The sequence below is a fragment of the Saccostrea echinata genome, unplaced genomic scaffold, assembly GCF_033153115.1.
Source record: "Saccostrea echinata isolate AGI-Se365-2 ecotype Australia unplaced genomic scaffold, CSIRO_AGI_Sech_v1 ptg000003l, whole genome shotgun sequence".
NCBI classification, from domain to species: Eukaryota; Metazoa; Mollusca; class Bivalvia; order Ostreida; family Ostreidae; genus Saccostrea; species Saccostrea echinata.
Window position 1 is genome coordinate 5,033,179 of NW_026889752.1, and position 17,554 is coordinate 5,050,732.

General features: G+C 34.0%; 1 long non-coding RNA gene across 1 annotated transcript; it reads left to right on the plus strand.

Moving 5' to 3' along the window:
• The first annotated feature begins 3,390 nt into the window (after nucleotides 1-3,390).
• Nucleotides 3,391-5,962, plus strand: LOC133178783 (uncharacterized). The gene is made up of 3 exons (XR_009720029.1): nucleotides 3,391-3,451; nucleotides 4,228-4,365; nucleotides 5,892-5,962. It is a non-coding gene; the product is annotated as an uncharacterized LOC133178783 (long non-coding RNA).
• The last annotated feature ends 11,592 nt before the right edge of the window (nucleotides 5,963-17,554 follow it).

A 17,554-nucleotide genomic window follows, 5' to 3' on the forward strand; every position in this document is an offset into this window, starting at 1 on the left:
GGGAGCTATGCATGGACCTTGATGGTTAATTCTACCTAGCTTCATAGTGCAAGAGTGGTTGTTGTTCCAAAATCTAAAGCTGCCACAAGCATCCAGTCATTATGCATCAATTGGTTACCTGCAGACTAATTTTAAAAAATAGTTTCGGAGTAACACAGGAATAAAAGGATAGGACACTTGACGTAGATATAGCGAATCCAGCCGTCACTTCCGGTCGTTACAGGAAGTGATCAAAGAAATCGAAAATTTCAACTTTTCTTTTTATAATAAAAAATTGCATCACTTTATTGCATCTTTTTCGCAGATTCGAAAGATGTTGGTCCAACCGGAAACGAAAACGACAACTTCCGGTTATAAGAAAAAAAAATAAATAATTTGAGTAGTTTACTTTCCCATAAATATTCTTTATAGATAAAGTATTCGAAATAGATTTTAAATATGTTATTCACACTGGAAATGTCTAGAGTAACCTTAAATATCTTTCAAAAATTCACTTCCGGTCGCGTGTTTTCCTGTCCTGAAAATGAGAAGTTGTCTGAGCGAGATCTCAAAAACAGGAAAAAGATTAAAAAACAAACCTTTATGAGTAATAGACCTTGAGGAGTAGGCAAAACCATTTGGGTTAAACGCGTCAGTCGTCACTTCTGCTTGTCACAGGAAGTGATCAAAGAAATCAAAAATTTTAACTTTTCTTTTTTGAATTAAAACTTGCATCACTTTATTGCATCTCTTTCGCTGTTTTAAAATATGTTAGATTCTACTGAAAACAAAAACATCAACTTCCGGTTTTAGGAGATAAACTACGTTATTTTTATATTTAAATTTATTATAAATATTGCATATCAATTTAGTACTTGAAATAATTTTTGTATTTTGTAGATACTGCAAATGTCTAGAGAAAAGTCAGAGATTTTTTTTATAAAATTCACTTCCGGTCGCGTGTTTACATGTCCTCAAATTTAGAATTTGTTTTCACAATATTGTTTGGCAACAGCAAACGACTGAAGTCTAAAACTTACAGGACTGATAGTCAGTAATGAGTTTCTTTGAATCGTGAGAAAATCTTGTATCGCCGTTACTTCCGGTCATGACAGGAAGTGATGCAAAAAAAGTGAATGGTTAATGGTTAGCACGTTGGATTTTCACGCTGACGACCAGGTTAAATCTCCAGAGTGTCTGAATTTCTTTTATCACTTTTTCAGCTTGAATTTTCGTTTATTTTCAGAATCGGACGGAAGACCTCTCATTGCTCGCAATGAATTTCTAGTTTAACTATTAATAATTATTTGTCTAAAATAAAGTATAAAAACAGTATTGCGTCAGAGTACTCTCAGTCTTTTGATGAATTTCTTTATTGGCTGTTAGCTTCTATGGGCTTAGTGGCTGCTGTTATTGGCTGTTAGTTTCACTTTGGTACTGGCCCATGCGGGTTGCAAATGGACTTTTTCGAGAAGCGCTGACTTTTACAGTTGACGGCTTACTTTGACATTTAAACCCGCGTTATGTACGGAGGTACGGAATTGATAACAGATAAGAAAACATTAATACTTATGGCAAGCCCTTTTACTATTTATTCGTAAAATAATTTTTTCTTTCAATAAGAGAGATATCTCTTTAGCTTAGAGAGATATCTCTTTAGCTTAGAGAGATATCTCTTTAACTAAAAGAGATATCTCTTTGACCAAGAGAGATATCTCTTTGACTAAGAGAGATATCTTTATAACCTAGAGAGATATCTCTATAAACAAAAGAGATATCTCTTTTTGCAAGAGAGATATCTCTTTTACTTAGAGAGATATCTTTTTAAGCTAGAGAGATATCTCTTAAAGCGAGAGAGATATCTCTTAAAGTTAGAGAGATATCTCTTTAACAACGTTAAGACAGATATCTTCCTAAGTTAGAGAGATATCTCTTTAGAATTTCAAAAAGAGATATCTTTCTAAGTTAAAGAGATATCTCTCTCAATGAAAGAGATATCTCTTTTCAAGTTATCCTTAAAATGAAATAATTATTCCTCCCTTATAATACGAAAGCGAGGCTAGACACCACATGGCAGGAAGTGTAATGTTTGATGATCATATATACGGTAGATCTCTGCCTCTGGAATAGTTTCAGCATGCCCGATCCCAGAATGAAGTATGTAGAAAGAAATGCTAAATCCCATGTTTGAAACAACAAAAGGATAATGACTACTTTGTTGATAAACATGCTAAAGTCTTTATGTTCAGGAAAACGAAAGTAGGCTAGCAATAATCTCAACTGCGATGGACCGAATTTTCTCAGCTTTTGAAATAATCAGCTGTTTCAAATTTTAAATCTAGACAACACTGAATTACTTGTCATATTTATTTAAGTTATACTGTAAAAAAGGTCAAATTTAAAGACTACTTTAATTAACATCCTCGTCGAAATGAAGTTGGAGAAATCGGGTGGGGGTCTATTCCGTTGAACAGTGAACTTTTGCTGAATATTTTTATTGGTGCGTAATTAATGTTGTTTTGTGGAAAAAAAGTGGGGAGATTTGCTCCCAGCCAACTACCAGCAATTCTACAATTAGCCCCATTAGGTTCTGATACTCATTGTTTAATGCACAGGTGCTTGGGGACAGGACCCCCCCCCCCCCCCCCATCAGGCCCGTTGCAACGATTTCAAAAGGCGAAAGGGGGGTAGCAACTTCTCAAAAAAACATTAATGGCCCTCTGAATTATTTTTCATGATTTTTTAAAGCATTTGTTGATGCATAATGCACTATAAATATTCACAATTGATGTCTCTGGTATCTGATGTATCCCCCCCCCCCCAAAAAAAAAAATATAAATAACCTCTCTATTTATATCATTGGTATATTTTCATACATAGCTTATAAATGCATTAATTGTGAATTTATATAGTGCATTGTACATCAATATATATGCTTAAAAAAATAAATCAAAAAATAACTCGGGAAGCCCAAAATTTTAGAGGGTTGGGGTGGGTTGTGTTCCTGTTCCCTTGAAGCACCTGTGGTTTAATTATGTACATTTTGTCTCTTGTCTTTTATACAATAAGCTGAACTCTGATTGATTGCAAAGATCAATAATATGCGCTAGTCATTATCCTTCAATAAATCGCACACAAAATAACAAATTTAAATAAATTCAGTCTAACTAAAATTAGATCTTTATTCTGCTCCAACAAGATTGCTACACATTGCGATCTAGTTGGGTCTAGTTTTAATTTTTTCTGCTCTCACTAAAGGAAAGGGATCAAGACATTCTTTGATTTTGATGCAAATTCTATTGTGTGAAATGGAAATAAAAATTATAACAATGGATTGCCAAGTCATAATTGCAACACTTCTTTTATGGAAATCTATAGCTTGAACTTGTTTCTTTTTTTTTTAGAAGTTTGAAAATTTGCCTTAGCAGAATAGAAATACTTTCCTTGTCATCTGAAATGTAGGAGAATATAGGTACCCCTTATTCTTCAGAATTTTTATGCCCCAGCCATAAAATGGTCGGGTGGGGGGGGGGGGGGGTATAGTGTTACCCTGTTCCGTCATTCTGTCATTCCGTTATCATTGAATTTCCGTTCATTATCTCGGCAACAGTTGTACACATTCAACTCAAATTTGATATATGGATACGTCATAGGAATATGCAGGTCAAGTTTGAATTTGGTCATGGTATTGACAGTTATCCCCCTTGAACTTGGAAAAGATTTAAAAATTCTCAATTTCTAATCATTATCTTGGCTACAAATGTGCAATTTACAATTTGCAATTTGAAATTTTGGCTGTCTGCGGGGGTATTTGTGGTGTTACCACACACATCTAATTGGTAAAATAAAATCCTTGCCCTTTGGTCTTTGTTTTCATTTCCCAGCAAAATTAATCTATCATGGTACATGTACATTCTCTGACAATTCCTCAGAATTTTTTTTTTTTTTTTTATTTTTGAAATCAAATATTTCTGAAATTAAGCAAAGTTTACAGTTCAGTGCAGTCATTTAGGGTGCATACCAGTAATATTCCAAATCACTTTTCATTTAATTTTATTTAAATGCAAAAGGTGTAAATAATTTTATGCCAGAAATTGGCTGTTTGGTATTGACAGAAAGCAGTTTAAGTGACTATGGCACAATTCTTTGAGCATACCTTCCATAAAGTAACCATGACTGAGAGTTTTTTTTTTTTTTATCTCTGATATAGTGTAAAACAGGTCACTTCAAATAATTTGTGTGTTGCAGGTTGAGACATCTGAGTTGTGTCCCCTCCTTTGTCATAATGCCAGCTAGTGTAAAGCTGAGATTGATCAATGTACTCTAAGCTAACTTAGGACTGTGCTCTAGACCTGGTGTATTCCTTAGGGAATAGAGAGCCAACAGGTATTTATTCTTACTGATTGCATGACTAAATATTAATAAAATATATTAATCGTATCTTAATGAATTCCATCTGTTCAACAATCTTTGATTTACCTCATTACTTAAAAAAAATGTTAAGAAGGAAGACACATGTAGTTTATGAGATCACACAAAATAAGTTTATTTGTTTGTAGATCATTCTGCATCATCACATTTATGGTGATGTGTTAAATACACATAAATAAATACATGTATAACTTAATTCACTCTGTCTTACAAATTAAAACCCTTCAATATTATATACAGAAGTAGTTGATGAAAGGTTGACACCTACATACACTGCAAATGAACTTTTAAAATTTAAGAAATACCAGGTACATGTTCTAAGATTGAATTGTGTCTCTTTCAAGCTTGTTTACTTCCATTATGAATTAATAATTAAACCCTTAGTTTGGCCCTCTCTCACTTTCATATTTTTAGCTCACCTGAGCCGAAGGCTCAAGTGAGCTTTTCTGTTCACATTTTGTCTGTAGTCCGTCTGTCTGTCCGTCTGTAAACTTTTCACATTTTCGACTTCTTGTCCAGACCCACTGGGCCAATTTCAACCAAACTTGCCACAAAGTATCCTTGGGTAAAGGGGATTCAAATTTGTTCAAATGAAGAGTCACGCCTTCTTCCAAGGGGAGATAATTATGAATTCATGAAAAATTAATGGCATCATTAAAAAATCGTCTTCTCAAGAACCACTGTGCTTAAAAATATGAAACTTATGTGGAAGCATCCTCAGATAGTGTACATACAAGTTTATTCAAATCATGACCCCCGGGGGTCAGGTGGGGCTGCAATGGGCGATCAAAGTTTTACATAGGAATATATAGGAAAAATCTTTAAAAATCTTCTTCTCAAGAACAGCAAAACCATGATTGGTCATATTTACATGGAAGCATCCTGAGGTAGTGTAGATTCAAATTTGTTCAAATCATGACCCTGGGGGTCGGGTGGGGCCACAATGGGCAATCAAAGTTTTACATAGGAATACATAGTAAAAATCTTTAAAAAAAAAACTATTTCTTAAGAATAGCAAAGCCATGATTGGTCATATTTATATGGAAGCATTCTTAGATTAGTGTAGAATCAAGTTTGTTCAAACATGACCCCTGGGGGTCGGGTGTGGCCACAATGGGTGATCAAAGTTCTACATAGGAATACGTAGGAAAAATCTTTAAAAATCTTCTACTCAAGAACAGCAAAGCTAGATTGGTCATATTTAAATGGAAGCATCCTCAGGTAATGTAGATTCAAATTTGTTCAATTCCTGACCCCCCCCCCCCCCCCGAACCATTTTTATATTTAAACTTTTCAGCCTTTCAAGACTAAACTGATTTCTGCTTTTTCCTAGCCATAGTGCTTAGGTGAGCGATGTGGCCCCTGGGCCTCTTGTTTTTTATTTTATATTATCTATTCCTTTATTTGCTTAGCTTGACATTGAATGATCAGTTACTTTACTACATTTTGTTATATTTATTTTTGAAATAATAATTTCACAGGTGAATCACAAGAAGCAACTACCTAAACAAAGTTGAGAATCTGAGGGTGTCCTACCAAACCTATACTGTCCTGTTTGAATAATTCCAGGCCAAGAAAAGTGATGCACAGACTTCTACACTCTCTGCACTTTTACTTGTTTTTAAATGTTTTAAATTGTTTGAAAAAGTTTAATTACTTACTGGTACCGTGTATATGCATGTATCCAAATTTGAACAATGACAAAGCAATTTATTCCCAAGTCAATAAAACAATGTATCAGTGTTTTCAATATCTTTATTTGAATTCAAGATAAAAAGGTTATTACATGTACATACCAATGCTTGTTTTTTTTGTGTACTGGTAATACATGCTATGAAAAATTGTAATATCATAAAGTATAGTCACCCTGATGCTTATACTTATGTGACTGTTTTTATTTAAGAGGTCTTCCCAAGTTAAGTCAGTAAAATCTAAATCTGCAAACATTCTATCATTAAGGATTCAAAAATACCTTCCAGTTATGGCTGAATTGTCATGGATTCAATGTATACTATAATTGAACTATGCCTATATAATTCAATAACTGTGAACAAACTCCAACATTATACCCCCTATACTTTTTTTTTTCCTGAAAATGCCAATATCAATTTTCTAAATGTGACCTTGAACTTGCCAAAATGATATACTGGTTAAGAAAGAAAAGATGCATCTTCCATTCATCATAAATCTTTAAATAAAAGGGAGATATTTACTGTTTCTCCATTAAGACATTATAGACCTGACATGAGCAATTTTTTTTGCCATTGACCTTGAACTTGTCACAATATCATGGGTAAAGGTAATGACATACTTTCAGCTTACAAATAATCTTTGAAGTTTCCAGTTTCAATACTTATCCATGAGGGAGTAATGAAATGAAAACAAATTTCACACATTTACTGCCAGTAATCTTGACATTGGATAAGGTCATGAAACACCATTTAGTCAAAAGCAATCTTTGTGTCAAGTATCATTTGCAAATTATGCATTTGACAAAGGTAATACACTTTTTCTGCCAGTTACCCTGAACTTGCATAAAAATGACCTTGATTTAAGATCAGTCATAACCGCAGGTCATGCTCAATATTTGCGATAAGTATGAGCCTCTAAATGTTCTCAATTACAAGATATAGTCAAACAGGAATTATAGATTTTTATAAATTTTTATTTTATAAAATCACCTCAAACTTCATCAAATAACCTTGGGTCAAGGCCATCACACATATATTCAATTTATGCATGAAGCACAAATTTCCAATGTTTCTTCAACAGGAAATCAGGTTTTGGGCTACAGTCAGCCTTTTCATTCAGCCCTCACTCAAAAAAGTGTAAGGTAAATATGAACAACATAAAGAAAAGAAAATGAAAGAAAAGACAAAAATTTTATATTACTTATAGATGAATGAAAAATGAAACTTATGCTTGTGTATTTGATAGCTAGAATTGAAAAAAAAACCAAAAATCTTAAGTTATAAACTTGACTGCTGTTAAATTGAATGTATTGTGTAAAAATATTATACATGTGAAATATTCTACCACTCTCTACCATTGGCCCATACATGTACATGTCTGAGAGAGGAACAAATGACAACTCTGCATAGGAGATTGTTATCCTACAAATTTAAATAAGGTCCACAGTATCAGTAAACATAATAAAAAACTATACTAACATCACATGTAATTTTTTTTCTGTAGCCAGAAGATTAATAATAGGACAAGAATTTCTTCTTGGGTTGCAGTTTTGTTGAAGTGTATACAGTGAATTGTTAAATTATGGTCACTTGACATAGGTGGAGTAAAACCTCTCTTATTGATAAAACTTGGATATTTCAGAGTTCCACAGATCCATAAAGGGCATTCAGGTGGGTTCAATTTCTGGTGGCCAGATAGTTAAATTGGTAGAGCAAATGACTACTGATTCAGGGGGCCCTGACTTGAATCCTGGTCTGGTCCATACACCCCATTGCTTATCTCTTTTCTGTCTATGCAAAGAACTTGACAATGCAGACTTTCCCTCAATGATAGAAGTGCTTGTCTCTGCAGACTGTACTTGTGACCTACACATACACAAGGAAAATCTTTTAAGACTTTAAGAGAACATAATGTTTTTTTTAATTGATCTATTTCACGTTTCAATGTTGTTAACAGCATATTTCTAAGTCATAATACAAAAATACATACACATGTAAAAATTAACTCGCACTTTTTCAGGTAATCATATTGACTTGTTACAATCACTGGAATCTTGGACATCCTTCACATTCAAAGACAAGTGTCACAGAAAGTGTGTTGGACATACCCTTCTTGCACTTCATATCTGAAACAATGACAGAAAAAAATTTGTAGGGGATGTTTCATTAATCATTACATGTAACTGATCTTTTCAATTTAAATACAGTGGTCTGCAACTGCACTAGAAAACATGAAATCAAAAGGCCCATGGCCACAATGATCACCTTAGTCACTATGGTCATGTTGTTCTTTTTGAGCAGATCCCCCCCCCCCATCTTCCGAAGCAAAACTTGATTGTTTTGCCCGTTCTAGCTGGCTCAACCCTAGCCCCTGGAGACATGAGGATCCCAGCTTCCTTAGAAATATTACTTATCTTTTTATTGTTCTTGAGAAGAGATTTTTAAAGATTTGTTTCCATATATATTCCTTTGTAAAACTTTAATTTCTCATAATGGCCCCACCATACCCTCCATGTCATAATTTGAACAAATTTGATTGAACATACAATACGCAACCTAATGCTTCCATGTAAATACAGTTGAACTTCAGTATCAAGAACACTGATATCTCGAATACCATTGCTTATTGTTTAAGTAATATACCCTTGATATCTTGAATCCTCAGATATCTCGAAGTTTTTTCTTGGTCCAATCGAGTTTGAGATAATGAGATTTTACTGTATGAACAATTATGTCTTAGCTTGATTGAGAAGATTCTATAAAAAATTCCTACATATTCTAAATAATGTAAAACTTGATCACTCATTGTTGCCCCATACTACCCTAGAGGGTCAATTAAGCTATGAATGATCGTGAATCTACACTATATAATAAAGCTTGCACATAAGATTCAACTCACCTGGCCCAGTGGTTCTTGAGAAAGATTTATATTTATCAAATACGTCATAAAATCTTCACTAATTATCTATTATCTCCTATTGAAAGAGAGCGGGACCTTTATTTGAATATCTTTCATTTGATCCACAAGTTTAGATCAGAATTCAATGCTCAATTGAGCCTTCAGCACAGGAAAGCTAAATATGTTTCAAAATTGAGGGAACAATCATTTCATTCTAAGAAGGGGGGGATAGAGGGCTATTTTTCAAGTCAGCTTATTTCTTTCCATACCAGTGAAGGACAAACTAACTATTTTCAAGATGATAAATACAGAAAATTATATATATATTTTCTTCACTGATAACATTTTAACCCCCCCCCCCTTACACACACACACAAGGGGGGGGGAGGGAGGACAAATTATTTGTTTTCAACATTTTGAGGTTCTGATTATTTATTTCCAAAATCTGCAAGTCACTTCCCCCTTTCAGAATCAAATGGTCTACTCGCTTTCCACAGGCACTTGTTTCTGTGATACTTTAATTAACCCATAGTATGATAGTATATTAATAACATAAGGTATCCAACTCGTATGCAGGTAACGATCACAGGGGGGGGGGGGTGCTTCCGGGATGTATACAATGTTAATAAAGAGAAAGAAATATTTGTAGATCTACTAAATTGTATCAGTAATCACGATGGGTTTTGAAATATATATATATTTTTTTTTAAATATTGTTTACATTTCGAAACAAGCCCCTGTGATACGTTTACGATGTTTTCATGATCGGCTAAGTTTCTTACTCTGAACTTTTTTTCATTAAATCAGTTGATCAAGCACTTGTAGAAGGACAGCTCCCTTTTTGTGTCGTATCTTGGGGTCATTTTACACCTGCAAGTCAGTAATTTGCTCACAAATACCATAAAACACCACATGTTCTACTTTCTCGTCTCTACTTTCGTTTTGATTTAATGCATTTCCGTGAATATAAAGCTTAAATTACTTCCGGTAAAGGGAGAAGTCATTAAAAATGCTTTTTAAATAAAAATAATGTAGAGAGATATCTCTTTACAGTAAAGAGATATCTCTTTTTGCTTGAGAGATATCTCTTTTGGACACTTTTGAGAGATATCTCTTTCACTTTGAGAGATATCTCTTAAGATAAACTTAGAGAGATATCTCTTTTACTTTGAGAGATATCTCTTTAACTTGGAAAGATATTTCTCAAAGTAAAAGAGATATCTTTCTAGGTGAAAGAGATATCTCTCTAAGTGAAAGAGATATCTCTTTAACGCTAAGAGATATCTCTCTTAACGAAAGAGATATCTCTCAAAGGAAAAGAGATATCTCTTTAAGTGGAAGAGATATCTCTCTAAGTGAAAGAGATATCTCTCTTAGTGTAAGAGATATCTCTCTAAGTGAAAGAGATATCTCTTTCTTAGAGAGATATCTCTTTAAGTTGAGAGATATCTCTTTAAGTTGAGAGATATCTCTGTTTTTTTAAGAGATATCTCTCTAAAATAAGAGATATCTCTTTAATTTTGAGTGAAAATTTATTTTACGAATAAATAGTAAACGGGCTTGCCATAAATACTGGTTATAGGTGTGGTATTAGGGGCGCTAACATGATTTACCGGTGTACAATCATTATGAGATGATGGGAGGCAGACTAACATAACTCAAAATGTGTTATTCGTGAAGGGTAATATTTCCTTTCAATTTCATTTAAATTTGCTGAGGAAATAAAATAAGGAAGAAAAAAAAAAACATTCCGAAAGAAAAACTTGGCGGGAGTTGTTCATGGTGGAAAGGAAGGGGGTAGAGGATAGAGTAGTTACAGTTCCCTTCCTAGACAACGTTATATGTGCTTTGAAAGGGCCCATTATTACATCTTGATTAATTGTTCAGCTAAATATTTATATCGCAAAAGAGCTTCCGTATATTGTCGTTGTGTAAAAGTAAGCCGTAGAATGTAAAAGTCTGCGCTAATCGCAAAAGTCCAATAGGAAGCATTTACATATATAACATTCGTTGAAATAGTGTTTTTTAATATACATTTACTAGATCATGGCCTATTTAAAAATATGTTATCGCACAGATTTGCCAGTGTGTTCGTTATTAAGCAATTTGTAGCATTTGTCTATAAACTTTATGGACAATCCTAGTACAAGTATTAGAGGACAAAACATTAATCTGTCTACCACATAGCATAAAGGAGAGATAAATCCCAACAATATTTAAATGACGCCTCCTTATCCAGAGTATAGCTAGCCTCAGTTTGTTTTAATCACTCTAAGGTCATGAAATTCACTCTTTCTGAAGAGAGGCCCTTGATCATCTATGCACTATGCTTAGAACAGAGAAGATTTTTAAAGAATTGAAGCATTTTCACTATAACCCCCCCCCCAACACACACACACACACACACACACAACACACTCTCACACCAAAACACGAGACTCTAGAAGCCAAAAACTGCTTAATTTTGGAAGACGAACCCGTGCTTATCATAACTATACCTTTAGTTTGTATGCTTAATACCCATTTCCAAGATAGAGCAACGGAGGAGATTTTCAAAGCATAAATGCAATTTCTCTTTATTGTCAATAGCGCCTCTATCTAACATTAGAATCTCTGACCCAGGGGCATGGAGTACATAAATCATAACTACTAGTATGCATTTAGTTTCTCTGCTAAATACCACATGTAATCCCCATGTAAGTTTGTAGATGACAAAATTATAGTCTACATAGGTCTACCTCTCTATACTATAAAATCAACAAGGCCTGCAACTACCCGCCATGTTGGCTTTCGCCTGGGACCTATTACCGACTTACTTTAACAGGTTGGGAACAATTCCCCTGTAGAGAGATCATCTCGCTACAGCGCAATTATCCCTCTCTAGCGGGAGAAAATACATCTCGGAAACCCGAGATTTATATTCCGATTCCATCTGTAAACGTGTTAACTACCGTAAAAGGAAAATCCGGAAGCATGTCAACCCATTTGTTAAATATTTATTGTCTCATCTCTATATATTTGCTTTAAAATATTGCCTCTACTGCTGCATACCTTGGAAATTTGAATAAGATCTTGCACAATTGTATAGACTTTCTACGGAGGACCACAAGTGATAAATATCAGTACGAGTAAACTTGCTTATTGCAGATGTACGTATATCTTTCGCCTTATTTTTTTAATAACCCCGTTTGAAAAGCGGGGGGTATATAGTGATCAGGTGTCCGTCAGTTAGTCTGTCTATAAAGCTGTCCGTCCGTCCATTACGATTTGGGGTACCCATCTCTTATCAGCAACTCCTCATACCACTAAATAAAATGTAATGATACTTTTACAGATTCTCTTTTAAATTGTGACCTCCTAATTTATCTTTTTATCGGACAGATATTTGGACTTTCCCATAGCAACAAATGGACTTAATCATTATACACATGTGGGAGCAGGAGTTTCATTTCATGAGCTCATTGTTACACTCGTCAATGTTTGCAGGATCTTCTATATATTTATTCTTTTGTATATTTTACCCGTGAATGAAAAAAAAACCATCAGTGTAATTTTCAGTTTTTCATCCTACATTAATAACTCAATTAAAAAAAAAAAAAAAAACCATTAGACCATACTATTGTATTGCTCTCAGAATATAACTGTACATGTTATTTTGAAAAAATCACAAATTTTCGGCGGCGAGGGGGGGGGGGATAACAATTGCAAGGAACAAATACAGTAGGTAGGTTATGTGACTAGATTTCTTTAGATTTATACCGAAGTTCAAAAACAGATGCATGGTAAAAGCTATCAACATTAACCATTTTCAATTCACAGCCAATTTAATTTAAATAGTCTTATGGGTGACCTTCAAGTATGACTCGACTTACAGGAAGCCATATAACCTGCAAATCATCGCTTATACGTGACGCCCCCCCCCCCCTTGTTAACTCAATAAAAATATAATAATTTTCATTGTAGGATTAATAAAATGTTAATTACGAAGTATTTCACATAGTGTTAGTAAATCTTCTTTCTAAATAAATGCGTACCTTTAAAAGTATTTATTCCCTTGGGCACTTTTTATTTATTATTTTGGTCAAATTTTTTGGAAGCCCCCCTCCCCCCTTTTTGAAAAAAAAAAAAATCTACGGGCCTGGGTTCTCCTATGCAATCTCTGTATTGGAAAGTATCTGATGCACTATTAAAATTTACATTTGTTATGCAGGATCCCAACATGATTCCAGCGCAAGTGTCCTCAAACGTGGAACTGTTCATTGCCACCGGAAAAAACGTTAAGAATTTGTCATTGAAGTACATGTACGAACACTTAGGGCCTATACTTCTTCAAACTAACACAACACGTGGAAAGCAGTGATCACTCAACAATTTCGCATTTTTGTTTTCTCTGTGTTATAAAAAAAATAATTCATACTAAACTGTTTTGTGCCGTTTATCAGTTATGCTTGACTATGTTCCTATGAATATTGATAAGCTAAGACAACCAATGAAAATCTAGATCACCATTTGACGGTTATTATGCGTCGAGAATATCACGCTTACTGCAAGTCCAAGAGTTACTATATATCAACATTTTGTACTATGTCAATATCGGTTAGACTTAATTTAAACTTTTTTAAATTGATTTGTTTTCAATTATATTTAATTATTTAATGGGGTATCTAGCTTGTATATATGTCATTGATAGTTGTTTTTTTTAATCATGACTTTTAAACAAATGTTACAACCCTGTTGCGCTTCCGTACTTCTTGTAGTCCACCAAAGATCAAATATTTCAGCAATGGTCATGGGTTTCTGGAGAACGTAATTATTACCTTCTGTGCACGAAGGGAAAGCTAAAACCTTAACGAATATAATTTGGATATCTATTCATAATTTATATTGCTTCATAAACATATATAACTGTAAATTTTAAAACCGTTGCAAAAAAATGCACGATTTACACTTGATTTTCACCTCCTATTCTCACATGCAGCAGTGATTGTCTTAAATTTCTAGCCCAGGTTGTCAGTTTTATGTAGGAAATTCAAGCTTCAATGCAGTCTTGTCCCGGATTTTTAAAAAGCACGAGATTTTTGATTATTTTGTAATCAAAACAACAAAACACCTGTTTATGGTAATGTTTATTCTTCCGCTATAGAGGGATTATCGCGCTCTAGCGAGATGATCTCTCTACAGGGGAATTGTTCCCAACCTGTTTAAGGGTTTCTTGTCTCAGTGGGGCTGTTCATCAATTAACATCGGGTTCTGTATTCTATTGAAATAAAATAACTGCAAGCGACAATCCAGCAGCATTCCGCCGTATTTTCGTGTTTATTGACATTTCTCTGACATCCAGCTGATCTCAGCCGAAAGTAGTCAATTTTCGACAACTCGTTCTAAGATTACTCCGAATATTACATTGATATTACGCGGAAAATTCAAAAACATTCAGCATAATATCTTGTTTATGAAAATGACACATCAGTTGTATGTTTTCAATTTGAAAAAAAAAATTGAACCAAAGTGATCGTGCATTACTCTGGATTGGTTGTTAAATCCAAATGTTGAACTCTTCTATTTAAGGTAGAACCTATGTCGGAAAAGTCTTTGTAACAAGATTTTCAAACTTTTCAAAATGATAAATTAGCACTCATTTATCAATCAGTTAAAAATATATGGTGTGTTTCCTTGTTATTAAATGTAGTTCAGCCTGTGTAATTTGAAATGATAATTTTACACTGCGACAACATATTTTCAGCCATTCCATTTTTAGGGGTACTGGTCATAAAGGGAATGTAGAAAATCACAAAAAAAAAAACTTCTTGAAACATCGTCGTTTATAGACTTTATTAACTGAATTGTATTAAGCAATATTATTCAAGAATAAATTCTTTTTTATTCATTTGGCATAAAAGATTAAGTCCACATTTCAACGAATATAGGCAAATGTACTCAATATTTTTTAGTCAATTTACCACCTAAATTTGTAAATATTTTTAAAAAGTCTTCGTCAGAATGTTTTCAATCTTTAATATGATAAAGAACATACCCAAATAATTACATAAAGTGATTAATATATATATCTTTCCCAGCTCAGGAATCAGAGCCACTCTATTTATCAATACTTCTTTTGTTGATTTTTTTTGCACTTACACAGGATTTAATTATTAAATGACTGTTTTGGGGTTACGTTCAGATTTACAATGTGAATATTGATCAGAAAATGTTATTTTTTTTTTATTTGACGACGACGACCTAATTCATTTCTGCAATAGATTTTTTATTCAAATTTTAATATACCGTTCACAATAGATCAGGCGTTAGAGCTCTTGCTCCGTGATCGGGAGGTCATGGGTTCGAATCTCGGCCGCGACAGACCTAAGTCGATAAAAATAGGTAGCAACTGTTCCTTCGCCATGCGCTCGGCACTTTGAAGTGAAAGTTGCGGGTCCTTCGGATGAGACCTTAAAAACCGAGGCCCCGTGTCAAGGCAGGCGTTGGCACGATATTAAAGATCCCTCACTGCTCAATGACCCTGAGTGCCGAGTAAAGGTCAAAATTTGAAGCCCTTCACCGGTATATGGTGACGTCTCTATATGAGTGAAAAATTCTCGAATGGGACGTAAAACAATATACAATCAATCAATCAATCAAATTTCAATATGAGGTACAGTGACTTTTGGTGAGTTAAAATCAATAAAAAAAAAATCATATGGTCATCGATGTAGATTTTTAATGGGGAGCGTTTCAAAAGTTGGCGATGGAAATCGATAATTACTATAGGAAGTAATGGGGAATCCTATCTATTTCCACTATTGAAGAGTTATACTTCTTAGTGTGCTCTTTTGTGGAAAAAAAAAATGTACAAATCTCGCGGGATTTCTTGGACAAACGTAACATGAACATGTAAATAACATGTTGAATGTCGATGAACAAATCCTAACAAAATTCAGATGAAATATTCTATTGTTGTGGACTTTATATACATTAAGAGTAGAAATGACAACGATATCAATTTATATCTATTGTTGATCGTATGTATCTATTTATCGTATGGTACATTTAAATACAGTACACATACCTCGGAAATTTCGTATTTTTTTATTAATGGATGATAAATTTAGGGTTCTCGCTCTCTTACATATGTCTTTTAGTTCGTCTGTTCTTTAATTGGAATGACAAATACGTTTAACATTTAAAATTGGATTGAGGTTGGCATGTTTTGTATTATCCGCAATGCCATGCTGTCCCAGTCAGACGACCATACGCGCCTCTAATTTTGAAGAGTTCACTAATGGAAATCAAACGTATTGTCAGTGTAGGGTATTAGAGTAATCATTGATAAAATTCTGCAATAAAATCTTTATTCATATTAAAGGACAATGTTAACAAAACAATTTACCAGCAAATTATGCCAGATTACGGCTTAGATTTTTCAGGGGGACATGTCAAACGGCACATTTTATGGGAAATTTTCAATGAAAATACCAAATGGCCAAATAAATCATTTGTTTATAAAATCAACAAATGAATATAATCGTTAAAATTTACAATATTTTTGAGTTTGAATATCTTTAAAAAATTAAAAACCAAATACCAAAAGTAATCTTAGAACGAGTTGTCGAAAATTGACTACTTTCGGCCGAGATCAGCTGGATGTCAGAGAAATGTCAATAAACGCGATTACACAGCGGAATGCTGCTGGATTGTCGCTTGCAATTATTTTATTTCAATAAATTACAGTACCCGATGCTGATGAACAGCCCCACTGACACAAGAAACCCTTAAAGTAAGTCGGTAATAGGTCCCAGGCGAAGGCCAACATGGCGGGTAGTTGTAGGCCTTGTCTATTTTATAGTTTAGATGGGTAGACCTATGTAGACTATCATTTCGTCATCTACAAAAATACACGAGGAGTGCCTGTGTTAAATACCCAGGATTAATCACTTTCACTGTATGACATGTAGAGCCCCAACCTTATCAAGAGCCCTTGGCCCACTGGCAATAAAATTCCCAATCTTGCATATAATTATGCACTTAGTTTGTTTGCTAAATATCCAGACGCAGAGGATAAGATTCATGAAGAAATTAGATACTTTCACTTAATGAGTCCCACATAAAACCATAACTTCTGACCTAGAGGCCATGTAATTCACAGGAGTCACGCTTGTCTATCACAACTGTTAAATACCCAAGAGCACTTAAGTATATTTTCAAAGGATCAATCATTTTCATTATATTTATCAATAGAGCTCCACACTAAACCAGAACCTCTGACAAAGGAGCCATGAATTCACAATTTTAGATAAGGCACCCTTGCCCTACACAACTAAGCACTTAATTTGTATGCGTTATACCCAGGAGCAGAGAATATTTATAAAGAAATCATGTACTTTCATTATATGATCTACATAGCCCTGCCCTAGCAGCAGAACCCTTGACTTTAGGGCTCTGGATTTCATAATTTTGGTAAAATGCCAACAGTTTGACTGCTTAATGTCCAGGAATAAAAAAGATTTTTAATGATTTCATTAATTTTTATGGTTTAAGGCCAACCTCTAAGGTCACA